At 36.0% G+C, this 5,935-nt stretch overlaps 1 long non-coding RNA gene across 1 annotated transcript; it reads right to left on the reverse strand.

The window, feature by feature from the left end:
• Nucleotides 1–1,221: 1,221 nt before the first annotated feature.
• On the reverse strand, nt 1,222–5,367 carry LOC133273438 (uncharacterized). Its single transcript, XR_009744799.1, has 2 exons — nt 3,928–5,367; nt 1,222–1,407 (listed from the first exon to the last, which is right to left on the reverse strand). It is a non-coding gene; the product is annotated as an uncharacterized LOC133273438 (long non-coding RNA).
• Nucleotides 5,368–5,935: the final 568 nt, after the last annotated feature.

The raw sequence follows: 5,935 nt of genomic DNA on the forward strand, positions 1-5,935 counted from the left end.
ATGCAAGGCATTTCTTTTTCAGATGTTAACAATTTTAGAGTCCTGTAAGCTGTTCTATTTAACAAAAAATTGAGTTAACAGTGAAATATTATAAGGTTCATCCCACATGTTTAAGTGGGCATGCACATTAAACTATATATCAGAGCGAATTAAGGATTTGATCTTACTTTTCTGATGTAGCCAAGAGATATGCTTTTGATGCCTGGAAATGCATAATCAAGCCTTAATTTCTCATTCTCCCTCATATTTCAGTTGTCTTCATAGCTTTGAGACAGTTGAGAAGTGCTTTAATATTGATTTACTGAAAACCAATATTAAGAACAATAAAACCAAGACACGGGAAAAAATGAAAAGAAATACACTTCACTATTAAAATAATACAATGAATACTCCTCCTGAAAATAGACTCATTAACTTAATTTCTAATTAACTATCACTGAAAACAAAAAGACGTTGAACTGCAACATTTTTTAAATATCTTCAACAACACTTATCTAGAAATGAACTTTTGTCATTCCTTTTCTTACTGTGTCTCCTGAAATAAACTTTCTCCAATAGGACTGATACCAGTTCTGTTAATGACCTTGCCTTCTGCTTTCAGATTTGCTTTCTTAGCACAGAGTCATTGTCTCCCACGTTGCCTGGTTGGGAGACCACACTTAATATAATTCCACTCTAGGCTCCCACTGGAAAGAATGAACAAAAGAGAACTGGAAAGTGAGTGCAAGTAAAATGCTTCTGTCTTTCTGCAGAGCACAGGAAGTGTTGGTAAGTTATCTTATTGAGTGAAATTCTGGCTGCACTGAAGTTAGCGTATACTTTGCTATAAACTTCATCTGGACAAGAAATTCACACCTGGTTCCTATGACCTCTCTTTAGCTGCTGTGAGCTAGCAATATCAGAGACTTCAGTCAAGCCAAGAATTCACTCTAAGCAGAAAGTATTACCAACACTTCCTGTCATCTTCAGGGAGAAGACAGTTAAGAAATAAATACACCAGAATGATAATGCTTGCCAGAAAGGCTTTTGTGGAGCCTAGGTTGTGTTGTGTTTAGCAGTAATAGTGCAATTTGAACAATAACAAAAGACAACAAAACTTTGTGACCCAGAGACTGGAAAAAAATATTACTTAGAAGCTTAGATTTCACGAGCTTCTCATCTGGATTACAACAGAGTTTGTAATGGCATGCTGTGGTTAATATTTTTTTTTTTTTTGTAGCAGTAGTAGTAGGGTTAAGGGTCTTCCTTCTGTTTTGCTTTACCATCCCTTTCCACCCTTCCAGCTCTCATTGTGTGATTCCCTATTTTCCTCTCCTGCACTGGCTGGCAGAGTTCCTGATCTGGAATGTCCAGACAGACCACTAGTGACCTAGTCAGCCACCTAAGGGTTAATTAACATTTTTCCAGCTGTAATGGAAAGATAGCTAAATGAGACAAAAAAACCCAAAGAAATAAACAAACACACAAACAAAACAACCCAAAACCAAATTAACAAGAAGAAAACCTTGCCCTTTTTTCAGTACATTTTGAATGAGGCTTTGTTATTGACACTGTTTTTTCAAAGCTGTGTTTTCAATCTCTGCACCTGACTGCATGCTGGCCAAGTTCTTGAAATGAAGGTACCTGCATACTACTCTGGAATTTATGGAATTAAAATATTCCTCATATCTAAAATTAGACTTCATAGAAGTTTTAACAAAGTAACTCTCTAAATAGAGGCAGCTCAGCTGTATTAGGCAAAACTGTTTAAACAAAAAGGTTTGAAAACATATCTACTCACTGTCCACTGTACTGTTGCAGGGTCTTTCCAACCCATTGTCATAAAAATCTTGCAGCTTTCTATTGCTACTTATGTTTCAGAGCCCAGCATGTCTCTCAAAAAGTCTTTTTCTAACTATTATCACTGAGGCTTGGGCTAGGATCTGATATCTGCTGCAAGAAGCTTTCCTTGACTATAGCTTTATGCTTCTTGGTTTCCTGTCCCTGTTCCAACCTTACACTGTTGAAGCTTCTCATAGAATGGTTGAGGTTGCAAGGGACATCTGGATATCATCTGGTCCAACTCCTCTGCTCAAACAGTGCCACCTACAGCCAGTTGCCCAGGACCATGTCCAGAGGAGATGTTTTCTACCTACACACACTAAACTACTTCCAGAGAAGATTCTGTTATCCCTCAGAACACAGCAGAGGGTCCTGTCTCTTCTTTCCCTCCTGATCTCATAATACTCATAAATATTTTGCTTGATTTTTCAGAATCTAGACCATAAAATGATATTCAGTCATTTCTGACAAATTCCTAATTTACAGGCAAGATATACCTCTTCTTTCTGAAAAAAATACACGATCTACTGGTATATATATGAAATTACAAGATTCTATCACACACCTAGACTAATAGTTCCATGTGTAACCATGTTTATGTTATTTCCCCCCTTCCCATGTGCCTTGTTTTTCTCAATTTATCTAACTTCAGGCTTCAGCCCTTTGATTATGATATGCCTTTACCTGTTAAATATCCTTATGGTTTCAGAAGTCATATCAATGTACAAATTTAGGCTATCCTTAACTCTTCTCCTGAAAAACAAGATGGACTGAGGAGCTTTTGGTTTGTGTTATTTGTTTTTCACTACAAAGCAGTGTTGTTTCATGGCGGTTTTTTTGTTTGTTTGTTTTGAGTTTTTTTCTCTGGAACCATTCCTGCTTGCTAAAATCAATTAGAAACCAGAATGCTTGGATGGTAGAAGCTAACATAATGGCATGGTTATACCACCAATACCATATAAAGTAGTAACACAGCTACATTACTCCTACTTAATATTTATTACTGTTAAGCCCCATCCTTTTTAAGGCACCACAGTGTGCCTGAAGCTATCATTACCTCTCTTAAAGACTTACAGCTTTCCAAAACAGTGTATATCACTCAGTAAACTTAGCCTTGCAGTGTTTGCTCCTGCAAGTGTAACCTTACATTTGATTTCACTGTATCACCTTTTTCCTGGGCAATCTAAATGACAGTATAAAAATTGACATGTAATTATTTCCTACTCAATTATTTCCATGTCAACAGCAAGCTATTCACAGTGTTTTCTAGCTGAGGGAAGCCAAGCCGTATGCTCAGTTTAATGATGTTTATCTAGAGGTAATGTGATAGCTTTGCAGCAAGCCAGCTGAGTCATCTCCAGATTTTAAGGGAATGTTCTATGTAGGAACATTATTGTTTTGAAAATTTGAAAACTGTAATGGGAAAAGTAAGAGAGAAACAAGTTTTGAAGTTGTTTAGCAATGACTTGCCTAAATTTTGACTATTTATATTTCAGAAACTACTTGAGCAGTCATTAGTATCATTCAGACCTGCTCTCTCTCATACAAGGTGCATTAAGACCATGCTTGCATATCTGATTTATGTGAAAACACAGTCAAATTCTAATGGCAGTTGGATGGAGGCCGTCAAAAACTACTATAGATACATTTGTACAGTCCTTGTTTGTGAAGGACAAAATAGGTAGTCACAATAAATATTAATGCTTTAGATTTATTTAAAAATCTATCTTATGGGTGGCACACATATGTGAAGAAAGTACACATATTTTCAAAACATCAATGTAGTGTGTTACTTGTTTGAATGCTGCCAAAAGTCAGCAAAACTAAAACCCAAATGGAATAAACCCTGCCAATATCACCTGCAATGGCTAGTGCTTCAAAGGTGATGGGCGTAAAACTGCACCTGAGCAAAGATGGTGGTGGATGCAGCGACAGTCACAATATAAATGTTCATATATTGGAAGATGTTTAAAAAAACCCATATAGAATGTTAGAAAATATCACACACTAAGAATGTTATTTAAAAAAAGCATAATAACAAAACTGAACTGATTTCTGAAAGACTAACAAGTGTAAGTTGATGCTGTAGAAAACAAGGTAAAACACACCTGCTTGATGACCAATAAGATTAGAGTCTCAATGCAAGCGGAGACGATGCTCAAACATGATAAAGTTGAACTGATACCTAGTATAACAAATAAACTGAAAATAAACAATTGATGAAACCAGGTAACAGAGGGAGCAAATTAAGCAACTACAACAGAAATACTTTACCAGTGTAGGAATACTGGTATGGTATACTACCAAAACAGTAACATAGCTACAGCAAATCAGGTCTTGAAAGCCTCCAAGAAGGGAGGCTACAAACTTTCCAGACAACCTGCTCTGCTGCTGGACTGTCCTCACAGTGAAGAGGTTTCTCCTCATATCCAGCAGGAACTTCTTTCATTTCTGCTTTTGCATACTCGCATCATGTACTTCCAATAGCTCAGATTCATTTTTCTGGATGACCTCCTCCTATGCATTAGAAAGCTGCTATTAGGTGTCCTGAAGACTTCTCTTCTTCAGGCTGATCAAACTCCTGTTTCATGCCATAAAATACCCTCCTGTAATAACAATTATACTGACACAGAAAGCAAGATCCTTGAGGCTTTATTTGCTCTACATCTTTTATGTAGCCAACATAGAACAAACAATAATTTTGCTATAAGTTCACCTGGGTACATATTTTCAACTCTCCTTCATGCCAGATTGCATTCAGAGTTTTATTTTGAATGACTGAAAATGTGCTTTGTGAGATATCTTGGTGTTCTCTGCCTCTACAAAAAAGGTATGACCTGTGCAACTGATTCTTTCGTGTGTTGCCCCTTTCCACTCTTAAACTTTGGGGACATTGAGTGCATTATAGCAGTCACCTTTTTCTTTGGTGAATTAAGAAAGCAAATGATAACAGCAAAGAAACAGGAGCCATAGATTCCTGTTGGAATCAATGGATAACAATGGATAGTTTATTTTTAATATAAAAGCATACATACACAAAAAATAAATACAAGTATTAATTATTTAAGTGAACACTTGCCTTGCATCATTTTACACAAAATCTCCACACTTCTAGCTATTTCACATCAAAAAATACTGTTATCACTTTTTAGTAAATGCTAGAAAGGATCTCAAGATTTAATCATCCAGAACAGTAGAACTTGTTTTGCATTTGCTTATTAGATAAAATATTAAATTACTACCATATATTATTGTGTTGAAGATCTTATATGATAAGAAGCAAACTCCCTCCAATTTCATAGAATTGTTCAGGTTGGAAAAAGACCTTTAGATCATCAAGTCCAATCATTAGCCTAACCTGGCCAGGCCATCACTAAACCATGTCCCTAAGCACCACACCTACACATCTTTTACACACCTCCAAGCATGGTGACTCTGCTACTTCCCTGGGTAGCTTGTTCCACTTCAATAAGGTTAAAATACAATGTAAATATATGAAATAATAAAAGAAGATAAATGAGAACTACATTTATACAAATATGCACTGTTTCTATAAAAGGGAGAGCTAAATAAGACATAGGAAAAAAACACAGAAATCATCACTTCCATGGCTATTAAGTGGTTGCATGGCATTTCAGGTATTAAATCAAAAATTAATGGCAAGAGGTATTTTAAGCCATGGGTGATGGCTCTGTGGACTGGCTTATGAAAGATATTCCATATTTTAATAGGCTGTGTCAAACAGGGGGACAGATTCTAACAAATGAACCAAGCATTTCAAAAGAAAACAAAATGGTTGCTGGAGTATGAGAATGAGAACAGACACTGAGGCCTGTCAGTACATAAAAGAGACAGGACTGTACAAACTCTTACTGGCTTGTTTGTCATGCAGCAAATAAGGGACCAGTAGAGACTGGAAGATTAAAAGATCAGTATGACTAGATTTAACATGATTTTTCATCTCTTATTTCAGAATGCATATGCTACAGCTGAAAATATAGGAAATAATGTTTTAGATAAGTTATAGTTTTAGGTAAGTTAGTCATACAATAACAGAAAAGGATTCATTCATGAATATATAATAGTGAAGAAACAGCAAAATTTAGGTATGCTG

This window comes from Pezoporus flaviventris, unplaced genomic scaffold, assembly GCF_033815535.1.
Source record: "Pezoporus flaviventris isolate CSIRO_AGI_PZ_B2104156 unplaced genomic scaffold, CSIRO_AGI_Pfla_v1 ptg000031l, whole genome shotgun sequence".
Lineage (NCBI taxonomy): Eukaryota > Metazoa > Chordata > Aves > Psittaciformes > Psittacidae > Pezoporus > Pezoporus flaviventris.